We start from the raw sequence: 15,303 nt of genomic DNA, 5'->3' as shown, positions 1-15,303 counted from the left end.
TCTGGTTACATGTTACTTTGTGTGTTTCTTTACATTTTGTTACCCTTAAGCCCTCAGGCAGGTCTTCTTTAGATACCTATCATGGTCTCAGTTGTGTCTTGGGGTGAGGAAAAGGGCATGTGTTCAGAGAACTGAAGATGAGCAGCATCCTTTAGAAGTCAGCATAGTCGTGGCAATGGTGACAAGCAAGGGGCCTCTGTGGTAGGCAAATTATCAGGCTGAGTGTCAGGGGCCGGTGTTGCCCTCTCCTACCCCCAGAAGTATTCTAGTGATGACCATGGAGGTTCTGGGGTTTCTGAGATGGCACTTTCTCAAACATACCTCCAGTGGTAACACCCATTCCTCCTCCATTTGCTTTTTCCAGCCTAGTGAGGAAACCTCTTCCATCCCAGAGCTGGTGTCTCAGTACAGAGAGGCGAGGGCTGGCAAGGAGCCCCTTACCATCTTGTGCCAGGATAGAGAATGAGGAATCCTTCTCTCTGTGGAAGGGCAAGAGTGCCAGCACAACCTCCTGGTCACAAGGAGGTTGTCCTTTTTCCCTCCACATCTCCTTGCCTCAGGGCTTTGTACTTACTCTTTCATCTTCCCAGAATGTCCTTCTCCTACTCTCCTCATGTCTGGCTTCTCATCCTTTTGGACTTGGCTAAAATGTCCCCTTCTTACAGACATTGACTGTTATTATCCTCTTTCAGTAGATTACCCTTCCCTTCTATTGTCTGTATGGCACCCCATTCATGAAAATTATCACAGTATTGAATAACTATTTCTTTGTTCAGTTTTTGTTTTCCCTTTAGACTGTAAGTTCCACAAAGGTAGAAATTATGCTTGTACCCCACAGCCTAGCACAGTGCTTGGCACATAGTAGGCCCTCAGCATATATTTGCTAAGTGAACAAATGAATGATTAAGTGAGTGATTGTATGCATTTGAACTCAGTTTCTAAGGATTTGCACATGTTCTGGCATGGAATGACAATGTAAGAAGATGAGAAGCACCCTGAAAAATCGAAATTGTAGTTCAAGATGGCCATTCCTAGCAGATCTGAAAATGATCTGGAGGTCAGAGTAGAACTCAATAAATATACAGAAACATCACTGGACTATATCAAAGGGCAGTCTTTATCTGAGAAGGGCAGCAGACCCTTTAGAGTATTTACTGATCTTTTCAGTAATACGCATTTCTCGTTGGTGGCAAGTTCTATGGCCATGAAGATGGTGCCAACACAGGGGTGACATGCATGAGAGATGGCACTATATAGAAGGAAGTGTATCTATCCATGGGACTGTGATAGTTCAGTGGAGGGACACAAAGTGCTGAAAAATCTCTCTGGGTCAGACAGAAAGGCAGTATGTGTGACTCCATTTGGCGTATGCTGTGCATACTCCCACAATCGCATGCAGAGATGAGAAATTGTTAGAAATGAAGGAGCACTTCCTTCCTAAGGGCCCAATCACTGTCCAGGCACTGTGGTGACACTTTCAAGTGCCTGATGGGAATATTGGAGGATCCAAGGAAAGACAGCCTTTGTCATCATAACCCCACGCACTTAATCAGAGCATCTCGTTACACAAAGGGAACCTGGCCTGTAATGTATGGTACCACATGCCTAATCCATTTCCAGAAAAAAAGAGAAAAACACACATGAGTGGCACATCAGGGGCCTGGATTACTGTCCTGGGCAACTGGCCACACTCTGCAGTTGCTGGGGGCAAGTATGCCAGATAGGCACACAGGAGTCTGAGGGTAAATGGGCCTTGTGATAGGCAGTGGTGTCTGGAATAACCCAACTCATTTCCCAGCTGCCCTCATGAGACTGGTGCACCTCCACCCCCAGCAATGAGAAGAGAGAGAGAGAGAGAGAGGAGAAGAAGAAGAAGGAGGAGGAGGAGGAGAGGAAGAGGAAGAAGGAGGAAGAGGAGGGGGAAGGAGGAGAGAAGAGGAGGAGGGGGAGTGAAGAGAGGGAGATGAAAAGAAAGAGGAGAGAAGGAGAAGTGTGAGCAAGCTGTCTATGCCTCTGTGCCTCTGGAGGTAAGGGACATAGCTGTGTAGCATCACTCCTAGGGTTCAAGAGCAGTGTAGATTATTAACCCCTCTGAGCCATATGGAATGGGCAGGGATGTCATATAATAATTATGATAGTAATAATAACATTATTAGTTATTACAGGGGAGGTAGTACATCACCAAAATCCATGATTTTTTTTCTCTTAGATTTGCAGAGCCCAAATATTTGTATTGTCAGTTCATCCTGAAGTTTGAGGTTCAGAGTGGGAGTAAGGTGGGGCAGTAACTCACTGTACCTAAACCTTCAAGTGATTGATGGTTAGACTGGAAGCCAGCAGATTCATCCTTCTATGGGAGACACCTGTACAGTGATGGGAGCTTTCTGGTCAGGGTATTCTCATCTCACTCTCAGAGCACTTGAAAAATCCAGTTAGTCAGTACAGGTGTCTCAAAAACCAGTAGAGTTGGCTGATCTTGAAAAATATTTTGCCTCTGGCTGGGGGCAAATCTTGATAAACTACCTGTACTACCTCCCCTAGTTGCATAATAGAACTCTGAGAATTTACCTTGCTGAGAGCCAGAACCCAGGGTCTCTTCTCATAGCTATAGCTGAATTAGCATTAACACAATTTTACCAACTGTAGTGCATTTTTGGTTGACACCCTGCTTTGAACCAAATAATAGAGTGTCAAAATTCATGTAGAAAAAAAGTACAGAAAATGCAAGGAGAAATAGAAACACATTTGTAGTTAAGAGATTTATCTTTCTCAGCACATAGCAGAACAAATGGACAAAAGATAAACAAACATATAGAAGATCTAAACAATATGATAAAATCAATCTATAGTTACCATCTTTTGCTAGGTTATGCCATGGTAAGAAACAACCTCCAAGGTCCAGTGGTTTGCAAGAGCAAACGTTAATTTTTTCATCACATTACATGTTGGTTGGGGTAGGCTTTGGTTCTGCTTCATCTGTTTTCTTTATTCTGAAATCCAAACTGAGGGAGGAGCCCCTCTCTAGGACGTGTCAGCATTGTGGCAGAGGGAAAAGAGCAATGGCACAACCAGTGATGGCTCTCAAAGCTTCTGCTCCTTGTGGCCTCGGATCACTTCCATTCATATTCCCCTGAGCAAAGTAAGTCATGGCCAAGCTTAATGTCACTGAAGTGGGGAAGTATATTACATCCAGGATGGCACCACAAGTCACCTGGTAATGGACAGGGATTGTGGTCTTTTTATGTGGACAGCAGCAAATAGTTGGGAACAATATTATCTTATTGTTCCCATCACAATATCTTATTGATATATATCATATTCTATACTGTGTAATCATAAAATTCAGCTTGTAAGTACCCCTACATATGCACAAGAGTCGAACATATATTGGGCCATGAAGAAAATATCAGTGTATTCTAAAATGCAGAAATAGAATGTTGCTTTCAGCAACAGCAGACTTAGGTTGTTTCAGTTCAATTCTCCAGCTGAGAACAATTAGAAAGCTAGAAAACTGAGGGTTGTGGAAAGGGAGGTGGGTGGGGGAATGGGGTAACTGGGTGACGGGCATTAAGGAGGGCACATGATGTGATGAGCACTGGGTGTTACATGCAACTAATGAATCATTGAACACTACACCAAAAACTAAAAAACAAACAAAAAAAAAAAAAGAAAGAAAGAAAGAAAGAAAGAAAAAGAAAAGAAAAGAAAAAAGAAAGTTGCATCCTGAGCGCCTGGGTGGCTCAGTTGGTTAAGCGACTGCCTTCAGCTCAGGTCATGATCCTGGAGTCCCCGGATCGAGTCCCGCATCGGGCTCCCTGCTCAGCAGGGAGTCTGCTTCTCCCTCTGACCCTCCTCCCTCTCATGCTCTCTGTCTCTCATTCTCTCTCTCTCAAATAAATAAATAAAATCTTAAAAAAAAAAAAGAAAGAAAAAAGAAAAGCTAGAAAAGTAGTAAAATACCCTGCCTGAGAGCATCAGAAAGCTACCATGGCATAAAGAATTTACAGGGCCAAGATCTGGAAGAGAAAGGAAGCCCAGAGAGTGGATCCTGGCATTTGGCTTTTTTTCTTTCAAGGGAAAAATGCCAATTCTAAAAGCCACAGCTGAGAGGATGAGAAGTTGTGCAGATTCAGAGTGCTGGGGAGAGGCAATTAGAGTCTAGGACCCACTAAAGAGCCTTGGTAACTCCTTCCCATCCCCCAGGTTTTGAGCTGGGATCCTGAAGGAATCTTACATTTTAAGTATTAGCCAGAACTAGATTAGCCCTAAAAAGGACTGAACATCAGTTTAAAGTCATCTCAGTCCCTAATTGGATTAATCTAATTTGCTCTAGCCTAGTTGTCTGCCAGAAACAAAACTATAGTGGAATATATCATTAACCTCAGCTTCACAATATCATGGTATCTTTTAAATTTTTTCTAAACAATATTTGGCACTTAGTGAAAGAATAATTGGTGATACAAGAAGATAAGATTTGACCCAAAACCTAAAGGAAAAAATGGAGAATCTAAACCAACCTTTCATTCCTAGTTTTCTTAGAGGTTTTTTGTGGTTTTTGTTTTTGTTTTAAATCGTGGGATACTGGATTTTGTTAAATGCTTTTTCTGCATTAGTTTATATGATCATATGATTTTTCTTCTTTAGTTTGTTAATGTGATGGATTACATTAACTGATTTTGAATGCTGAACCAGCCTTGCATACCTGGAATAAATCCTGCTTGGTCATGGTATATAATTATTTTTACACATTGTTTGATTTGATTTGCTATTTTTTTTTTGTGGATTTTTGCATCTATGTTCATGAGAGATATGGATCTGTATTTTTTTTTCCTTTCTTGTAATGTCTTTGTCTGGCTTTGGTATTAGTGTGATTCTGGCCTCATGGAATGAGTTAGGAGGTATTCCCTCTACTTCTAGTTTCTGGAAGAGACTGTGGACTATTGGAATCATTTCTTCCCTAAATGTTTGGTACAGTTGACCAGTTAAAGCATCTGGGCCTCATGCTTTCTGTTTTGGAATATTTGTAATTATTGGTTCAATTTATTTGAGACAGGCCTCCTCATATCTATTTCTTCTTATGTGAGTTTGTTAGTTTGTATCTTTCTTTTCTAAAGATTTTTTTTATTATGTTATGTTAATCACCATACATTACATCATTAGTTTTTGATGCAGTGTTCCATGATTCATTGTTTGTGCATAACACCCAGTGCTCCATGCAGAACGTGCCCTCCTCAATACCCATCACCAGGCTAACCCATCCTCCCACCCCCCTCCCCTCTAGAACCCTCAGTTTGTTTCTCAGAGTCCATAGTCTCTCATGGTTTGTCTCGCCCTCGGATTTCCCCCCCTTCATTCTTCCCCTCCTGCTATCTTCTTTTTTTTTTTTTTAAACACATAATATATTATTTGTTTCAGAGGTGCAGGTCTGTGATTCAACAGTCTTACACAATTCACAGCGCTTACCAGAGCACATACCCTCCCCAATGTCTATCACCCAGCCACCCCATCCCTCCCCCCCCCCACCACTCCAGCAACCCTCAGTTTGTTTCCTGAGATTAAGAATTCCTCATATCAGTGAGGTTGTATGATCCATGTCTTTCTCTGATTGACTTATTTCACTCAGCATAACACCCTCCAGTTCCATCCACGTCGTTGCAAATGGCAAGATCTCATTCCTTTTGATGGCTGCATAGTATTCCATTGTATATATGGACCACATCTTCTTTATCCATTCATCTGTCAATGGACATCTTGGCCCTTTCCACAGTTTGGCTATTGTGGACATTGCTGCTATAAACATCAGGGTGCACGTACCCCTTCCGATCCCTCCATTTGTATCTTTGGGGTAAATACCCAGTAGTGCAATTGCTGGGTCATAGGGTAGCTCTATTTTCAACTTTTTGAGGAACCTCCATACTGTTTTCCAGACTGGCTGCACCAGCTTGCATTCCCACCAACAGTGTAGGAGGGTTCCCCTTTCTCCGCATCCCCGCCAACATCTGTCATTTCCTGACTTCGTAATTTTAGCCATTCTGACTGGTGTGAGGTGGTATCTTATTGAGGTTTTGATTTGGATTTCCCTGATGCCGAGCGATGCTGGGCACTTTTTCATGTGTCTGTTGGCCATTTGGATGTCTTCTTTGGAAAAATGTCTGTTCATGTCTTCTGCCCATTTCTTGATTGGATCATTTGTTCTTTGGGTGTTGAGTTTAATAAGTTCTGTACAGATTTTGGATACTAGCCCTTTATCTGATATGTCATTTGCAAATATCTTCTCCCATTCTGTCGGTTGTCTCTTGGTTTTGTTGACTATTTCTTTCGCTGTGCAAAAGCTTTTTATCTTGAAGTCCCAATAGTTCATTTTTGCCCTTGCTTCCCTTGCCTTTGGCGATGTTTCTAGGAAGAAGTTGCTGCGGCTGAGGTCGAAGAGGTTGTGGCCTGTGTTCTCCTTTAGGATTTTGATGGACTCCTGTCTCACATTTAGGTCTTTCAACAATTTTGAGTCTATTTTTGTGTGTGGTGTAAGGAAATGGTCCAGTTTCATTCTTCTGCATGTGGCTGTCCAATTTTCCCAACACCATTTGTTGAAGAGACTGTCTTTTTTCCATTGGACATTCTTCCCTGCTTTGTCGAAGATTAGTTGACCATAGAGTTGAGGGTCCATTTCTGGGCTCTCTATTCTGTTCCATTGATCTATGTGTCTGTTTTTGTGCCAGTACCATACTGTCTTGATGATGACAGCTTTGTAATAGAGCTGGAAGTCCGGAATTGTGATGCCACCAGCTTTGCTTTTCTTTTTCAACATTCCTCTGGCTATTCGGGGTCTTTTCTGGTTCCATACAAATTTTAGGATTATTGGTTCCATTTCTTTGAAAAAAGTGGATGGTATTTTGATGGGGATTGCATTGAATGTGTAGATTGCTCTAGGTAGCATTGACATCTTCACAATATTTGTTCTTCCAATCCATGAGCATGGAACGTTTTTCCATTTCTTTGTGTCTTCCTCAATTTCTTTCATGAGTATTTTATAGTTTTCTGAGTACAGATTCTTTGATTCTTTGGTTAGATTTATTCCTAGGTATCTTATGGTTTTGGGTGCAATTGTAAATGGGATCGACTCCTTAATTTCTCTTTCTTCTGTCTTGTTGTTGGTGTATAGGAATGCCACTGATTTCTGTGCATTGATTTTATATCCTGCCACTTTACTGAATTCCTGTATGGGTTCTAGCAGTTTTGGAGTGGAGTCTTTTGGGTTTTCCACATAAAGTATCATATCATCTGCAAAGAGTGAGAGTTTGACTTCTTTGCCGATTTGGATGCCTTTTAATTCTTTTTGTTGTCTGATTGCTGTGGCTAGGACTTCTAATACTCTGTTGAATAGCAGTGGTGATAGTGGACATCCCTGCTGCATTCCTGACCTTAGGGGGAAAGCTCTCAGTTTTTCCCCATTGAGGATGATATTCGCTGTGGGTTTTTCATAGATGGCTTTTATGATATTGAGGTATGTACCCTCTATCCCTATACTCTGAAGAGTTTTGATCAAGAAAGGATGCTATACTTTGTCAAATGCTTTTTCTGCATCTATTGAGAGGATCATATGGTTCTTGTTCTTTCTTTTATTAATGTATTGTATCACATTGACTGATTTGTGGATGTTGAACCAACCTTGCAGCCCAGGGATAAATCCCACTTGGTCGTGGTGAACAATCCTTTTAATGTACTGTTGGATCCTATTGGCTAGTATTTTGGTGAGAATTTTTGCATCCATGTTCATCAAGGATATTGGTCTGTAATTCTCCTTTTTGATGAGGTCTTTGTCTGGTTTGGGGATCAAGGTAATGGTGGCCTCATAAAACGAGTTTGGAAGTGTTCCTTCCATTTCTATTTTTTGGAACAGTTCCAGAAGAATAGGTATTAATTCTTCTTGAAATGTTTGGTAGAATTCCCCTGGGAAGCCATCTGGCCCTGGGCTTTTGTTTTTTGGGAGATTTTTGATGACTGCTTCAATTTCCTTAGTGGTTATGGGTCTGTTCAGGTTTTCTATTTCTTCCTGGTTCAGTTTTGGTAGTTGATACATCTCTAGGAATGCATCCATTTCTTCCAGATTATCTAATTTGCTGGCATACAGTTGCTTATCATATGTTCTTATAATTGTATTTCTTTGGTGTTGGTTGTGATCTCTCCTCTTTCATTCATGATTTTATTTATTTGGGTCCTTTCTCTTTTCTTTTTGATAAGTCTGGCCAGGGGTTTATCAATCTTATTAATTCTTTCAAAGAACCAGCTCCTAGTTTCGTTGATCTGTTCTACTGTTCTTTTGGTTTCTATTTCATTGATTTCTGCTCTGATCTTTATTATTTCTCTTCTCCTGCTGGGTTTAGGCTTTATTTGCTGTTCTTTCTCCAGCTCCTTTAGGTGTAGGGTTAGGTTGTGTACTTGAGACCTTTCTTGTTTCTTGAGAAAGGCTTGTATTGCTATATACTTTCCTCTTAGGACTGTCTTTGCTGCATCCCAGATTTTGAACAGTTGTGTTTTCATTTTCATTTGTTTCCATGACTTTTTTTTAATTCTTCTTTAATTTCCCTGTTGACCCATTCATTCTTTAGTAGGAAGCTCTTTAGCCTCCATGTGCTTGAGTTCTTTCTGACTTTCCTCTTGTGATTGAGTTCTAGTTTCAAAGCACTGTGGTCTGAAAATAGGCAGGGAATGATCCCAATCTTTTGGTACTGGTTGAGACCTGATTTTTGACCTAGGAGGTGATCTATTGTGGAGAATGTTCCATGGGCACTAGGGAAGAATGTGTATTCTGTTGCTTTGGGATGGAATGTTCTGAATATGTCTGTGAAGTCCATTTGGCCCAATGTGTCATTTAAAGTCTTTATTTCCTTGTTGATCTTTTGCTTAGATGATCTGTCCATTTCAGTGAGGGTGGTGTTAAAGTCCCCCACTATTATTGTATTGTTGTCAATGCGTTTCTTTGATTTTGTTATTAATTGGCTTATATAAGTGGCTGCTCCCATGTTAGGGGCATAGATATTTACAATTGTTAGATCTTCTTGTTGGATAGACCCTTTAAGTAGGATATAGTGTCCTTCCTCATCTCTTATTACAGTCTTTGGTTTAAAATCTAATTTGTCTGATATAAGGATTGCCACCCCAGCTTTCTTTTGGTGTCCGTTATCCTGGTAAATGGTTTTCCACCCCCTCACTTTCAATCTGGGGGTGTCTTTGGGTCTAAAATGAGTCTCTTGCAGGCAGCATATCGATGGGTCTTGGTTTTTTATCCAATCTGATAGCCTGTGTCTTTTGATTGGAACATTTAGCCCATTTACATTCAGGGTAACTATTGAAAGATATGAATTTAGTGCCATTGTATTGCCTGTAAGGTGACTGTTACTGTATATTGTCTCTGTTCCTTTCTGGTCTATGTTACTTTGAGGCTCTCTCTTTGCTTAGAGGACCCCTTTCAATATTTCTTGTAGGGCTGGTTTTGTGTTTGCAAATTCCTTTAGTTTTTGTTTGTCCTGGAAGCATTTTATCTCTCCTTCTATTTTCAATGACAGCCTAGCTGGATATAGTATTCTTGGCTGGATATTTTTCTCATTTAGTGCTCTGAATATATCCTGCCAGTCCTTTCTGGCCTGCCAGGTCTCTGTGGATAGGTCTGTTGCCAATCTAATGTTTCTACCATTGTAGGTTACAGATCTCTTCTCCCGAGCTGCTTTCAGGATTTTCTCTTTGTCTCTGAGACTCGTAAGTTTTACTATTAGATGTCAGGGTGTTGACCTATTTTTATTGGTTTTGAGAGGGGTTCTCTGTGCCTCCTGAATTTTGATGCCTTTTTCCTTCCCCAAATTAGGGAAGTTCTCTGCTATAATTTGCTCCAATATACTTTCTGCCCCTCTCTCTCTTTCTTCTTCTCCTGGGATCCCAATTATTCTAATGATGTTTCGTCGTATGGTATCACTTATCTCTGGAATTCTGCCCTCGTGATCCAGTAGTTGTTTATCTCTTTTTCTCAGGTTCCTTATTTTCCATCATTTGGTCTTCTATATCACTACTTCTCTCTTTTGCCTCATTTATCCTAGCAGGTAGAGCCTCCATTTTTTATTGCACCTCATTAATAGCCTTTTTTTTTAAAAAAGATTTTATTTATTTATTTGACAGAGAGACACAGCGAGAGAGGGAACACAAGCAGGGGGAGTGGGAGAGGGAGAAGCAGGCTTCCCGCTGAGCAGGGAGCCCGATGTGGGGCTCGATCCCAGGACCCTGGGATCATGACCTGAGCCGAAGGCAGACACTTAACGACTGAGCCACCCAGGCGCCACTCATTAATAGCCTTTTTGATTTTGACTTGGTTAGATTTTAGTTCTTTTATTTCTCCAGAAAGTGTTTCTCTAATAACTTCCATGCTTTTTTCAAGCCCAGCTAGTATCTTTAAAATCATCATTCTGAACTCTAATTCCGACATCTTACTAATGTCCGTATTGATTAGGTCCCTGGCAGTCGGTACTGCCTCTTGTTCTTTTTGCTGAGGCGATTTTTTCCATCTTGTTATTTTGTCCAGAGGAGAACAGATGAATTAGAGAACAAAATGCTAACAGGGTAACAATGTCCCCAGAAAATACACACTATACAAATCAGAAAAGACCTGAAACCGGGGGAAAAGAAAGGGAAAGAAAGAAAAAAGAAAAAAAAAGAAAAAAAAGATAAAAACAAACAAAACAAAACAAAACAAAAACAGAATATGATCAAATATGATCAGGCTGGTGCATAGATCAGTGCCACACACTAGATTTTGGGCATATTTTGGTCTGTTAGAAGAAAGTGCCTCCCAAAATTTTAAAGAAAGAAAAACCTATATATGTACAAAAATAAGGGTAAATACGATGAAGGGATGGAATATGACTGTAAAGATGAAAATTATAAAAGGAATTGACAAGATAAGTTGGTTGAAAAAAGAAAGAAGAGGATTTAAAAAAAGAAGGGAGAGAATGTGATCAGGCAGGAGACTAGAACAAAGCCATACACTAGAGATTTAGGGTATATTTTGATCTGTTAGAAGAAACTGTATCCCAAAATTTTAAAGAGAGAACAACTTATATATATATACCAAAAATAGGGGTAACTACTATGAAGGGATAGAATATGACTCTAAAAATGAAAAATAAAAAAGATTTTTTAAAAAAGGGATTGATAAGATGTTGGTTGAAAAAGGGAAAAAGAAAAATTCAAAAAAAAAGAGTTAAAAAAATTAACTTTGAAAGACTACAGAATCATGGTAAAAAAGCCATGAATTCTATGTGCAGTATTCCCCTAGTGCTGGAGTTCTGCCGTTCTCACTGATCGGTAAACCTGGTCTTGGCTGGCTGTTCTCGCTGACCTTCTGGGGGAGGGGCCTGTTGCCGTGGTTCCCAAATGTCTCTGCCGGAGGCGGAATTGCCCCGCCTTTGCCTGGTCTGGGCTAAGTAATCCGCTCGGGTTTGCTCTCCGGAGCTTTTGTTCCCTGCAAGCTTTCCGTACAGCTTTGGAGGCGGAGAGGGAAAATGGCGGCCTCCCAGTCTCCGCCCCGGCGGAGCCGAGAACTCGGGGCCCCCCTCCTCAGTGCGTCCCCAGAGAAAAGCCGTCAGTCACTCCCGTGTCCCCGGTCTCCGGCCGCACTCCGTGCTCACCCGGCCTGTGACCGCGCCTTTCTATCTGGCACCCGACCCCGGGTGGAGTCTCCAAACCCAGCAGATCCCCGCGGTGCGCTCCCCGCCGCTCCTCCCGGGGGAGGAAGGTGAGTGTCCCCGGATCTGCCGCTTGTTGGGTCCCTGCTGGAGGAGCAGTGGCCCGACTGTGCCGCGGATCACGGTTTATGACAACCCCGAGCTGAGAGCCCGCGCCTGGGCTCCGTCTCTGCAGCCGGCTTCCCCGCTCCGATACCTGGGAGCTCTGCCGCACTCAGGCACCCCCGGTCTTTCTGTGACCCCGAGGGTCCTGAGACCACACTGTCCCGCGAGGGTTCCACCCCCCGCTTAGCCACCGGAGTGACGTCCCTCAGCGGAGCAGACTTCTAAAAGTCCCGATTTTGTGCTCCGCGGCTCTATCACTTGCCAGAAGCGGCCGTCGGAGGCCCCTCCCCCGCCGTCTATCCTCCCGAATATCGCCTCGGATTCACTTCTCCGCACGTCCTACCTTCCAGAAAGTGGTCGCTTTTCTGTTCAGAGAGTTGTTGCTCTTCTTTTCTTTGATCTCCTGTTGAGTTTGTAGGTGTTCAGAAGGGTTTGATCCCTATCCAGGTGAATTCCTGAGAGGAGACGAAATCCAGGTCTCCTACTCCTCCGCCATCTTGCTCCTCCTTTCTAAAGATTTTATTGATTGATTGATTGATTGATTGAGAGAGCAGAAGCAGGCAGAGGGAGAAGGAGAAGCAGGCTTCCTGCTCACCCAGCGGTAGTTTGTATCTTTCAAGGAATTGATCCATTTCATCTAAGTTATCAAATTTGTTGGCATAAAGTTGTTCATAGTGTTCCTTTATTATCCTAGATTCCATGGGATTCATAATGATGACTACTCTTTCATTTCTGATCTTAGTAATTTGTATCTTCTCTCTTTTTTCTTAGTCACCCTTGGCTAGAGTTTTATCAATATTATTGATCTTTTCTAAGAATTAGCTTTTGGTTTGATTGATTTTTCTCACTTGTTTTTCTGTTTTCAATTTCATTGATTTCTGCTTCAATTTTTTATTATTTCTTTTCTTCTGATTCCTTTAGGCCTAAATTGCTCTTTTCTAGTTTTCTAACAAAGAAGCTTACATTATTGATTTTAGATCTTTCTTCTTTTCTAATATATGCATTTAATGCTATAAATTTCCCTCTAAGCATTGCTTTTGCTGCATCCTATAGATTTTGATAAATGTATTTTCATTTTCTTTTTTTTTTAAGATTTTATTTTATTATTTATTTGTCAGAGAGAGAGAGGCAGAGGGAGAAGTGGGCTCCCTGCTGCTGAGCAAGGAGCCTGATGCAGGACTGGATCCCAGGACTTTGGCATCATGACATGAGCCGAAGGCAGACGCTCAACCAACTGAGCCACCCAGGTGTCACTTCATTTTCATTTAGTTAAAAGTATTTTTAGATTTCTCTTAGCCTCCTTCTTTGACCCATGTGTTATTTATAAGTATGCTGTTTAATCCCCAAATATTCTGCAGTTTTCTGGCTACCTGTTTCTGATTTCTAATTTAATTCTATTGTGGTGTGTGAACATACTTTGTATGATTTCTCCTGTTTTAAAATTATTAGGTGTATTTTATGGTCCACAATGTGGTCTATATTGGTGAGTGTTCCATGTGAGCTTGAGAAGTTTGTGTAATTCTGTGGTTGTTAGATGGATTATTTTATTTTCATGCCATATTATCTTGAATTAAGTAAAAAAAAAAAAAAAGAAACACTTCCAATCATTTTACCTACAGATTATTTTACCTACTGCTCTGTTTGGCAGCCAGTCTCTTGTCTCTCTCTTCAGCAATAGTGAGACAGATTTCTTTTCCTCAGGGGAAGGAAATCCATGTTTTCTTGCCTTTGCCAATAACAAAAATGTTGGAGATCTGGGTGACAAAGCTGTTGCCTTTAGCATCTTTCACATAAACCACATCAAAAGAGCCAGAATGTCTCACTCTGTTGGTGATCATGCCTATTTTTCCCAAGTTAGCACCTCTGGTCACCACCATAAACAGTCTCCAAATCGATCTGAATGTTTTCATTCACCTTGATGAAGGAATCAGAGTAGTGGATGGTGTGAACATCATGAGTCACCAGATGAGAGATTCCTTTTGTGCCCACAAAGATCTCTCTCACTTTGCACAGCTTGTATGTGGCCTCCTCAGGTGTAATGTAATGGACGGCAAAACAACCTTTGGTGTCATAGATCACATAGAAATTCTCTCCGGTCTTGTCAATGCTGATGACAACCAAAAAAACAGCAGGGGAGGTTGTATCAGTCCAGACCTTACTATTAATCTCAATGGACCACTGCATGTAGATTGCCTTTATTTCATCTCCCTTAGGGCATACTCAAGTCTGTTCCTTAGGAAAAGGATGAGGGAGAGACATTCTCTCAGCCTGTGGGTATTGGTGTATGGACCAGGAGCAAATGCTTTGTCTAGTTTATCCAGTATCCAATGCTTTGGGGCAGCTACACACTTCAGATGCTTCTTGGGATCATAAGCCAAGGCTGCACTGGGTACTGTATGGAGTATTTTATACATGTCAATTAGATCAAATTGATTGATAGTGCTGTTCAGGTCATCTGTATCCCTACTGATTTTCTGCCTGCATGATCTATCAGTTACTGACGGGGGCAGGGGGGGGAGATGTCTCCAACTATAATTATGGATTTGTGTATTTATTTTTTCAGTTCTATTAATTTTGGCCTTATAAATAGAACTGTCCTTATTTGCAGATGGCATGATTTTCTATGTAGAAAACCTCAGGAAATACATTTTTAAAAACTCTTAGAACTAATAAGTGAGTTCAGCAATGTTGCAGGATACAAGATCAACATACAAACATCAGTTGTATTTCTATATACTAGCAATGAACACATGGAAACTGAAAATAAAAATTATACTACTATTTAAAATTTTTACAAAATATGAAGTACTTAGGTACCTTCAAGGAGCTTTCAGTGTATCCATGTGGTGCTCTATGCTGTGGCCCAGCACACACACAAAAATTGGCTTGACCTATCAGATTCTCTAAGGAACTTATAGCTGAGAACTTCTGAAGGATGAGGCAGTGAGCAGTGGGAGCAGAAGTTGAAAGGTTATTAGGTCAAGAGAGATCAGAGGAGCCATGGAATGAGATATGGAGGCTTGTTATATGGGAGAATGAACCACAGGAGTGTAGAAGCCATGAATAGAGAAGTGGACAATAGAGGATGAAGAAGTCAGTTTGTGACAGTAACTATAGGCAACCAATTCAGAGTAGCTGTGCCACACTGGTGTCCCAAGTGAAGAGCCACAGACTTCTGGGTTCCCATGTATGTGCATTGCTGCAGGCAGGACAATTTAGTATGGCCTCGCCAAACCATACATATTCACTGCATGACCTCCCTTCTCCCCGACTAGAGGAAACTGGGAGGAATCTCTTTCTGGAAATCAGGAGCCTCCCCCCACCCCCCACTCCCAGAATAAGTGCTGCTTGTCATTTCTCTCCTTTGATTTTGGTTCTCTTGGTGGTTAGGAAAGTTCTAATGTGGCACGTGAAGGGGAAATGGCAAAGAGATTTGAGTTTCTATTAGCTTGAACTTGAAAAAGTGGGC

General features: G+C 41.4%; 1 pseudogene; it reads right to left on the bottom strand.

Annotated features, from left to right (window-relative positions):
- Nucleotides 1-13,459: 13,459 nt before the first annotated feature.
- Nucleotides 13,460-14,248, bottom strand: LOC116627625 (annotated as a pseudogene).
- Nucleotides 14,249-15,303: the final 1,055 nt, after the last annotated feature.

Source organism: Phoca vitulina, unplaced genomic scaffold (assembly GCF_004348235.1).
Source record: "Phoca vitulina isolate PV1807 unplaced genomic scaffold, GSC_HSeal_1.0 scaffold99, whole genome shotgun sequence".
NCBI classification, from domain to species: Eukaryota; Metazoa; Chordata; class Mammalia; order Carnivora; family Phocidae; genus Phoca; species Phoca vitulina.
Note: the sequence above shows the minus strand (reverse complement) of the source record. Positions and strands in the feature narration are given on the sequence as shown.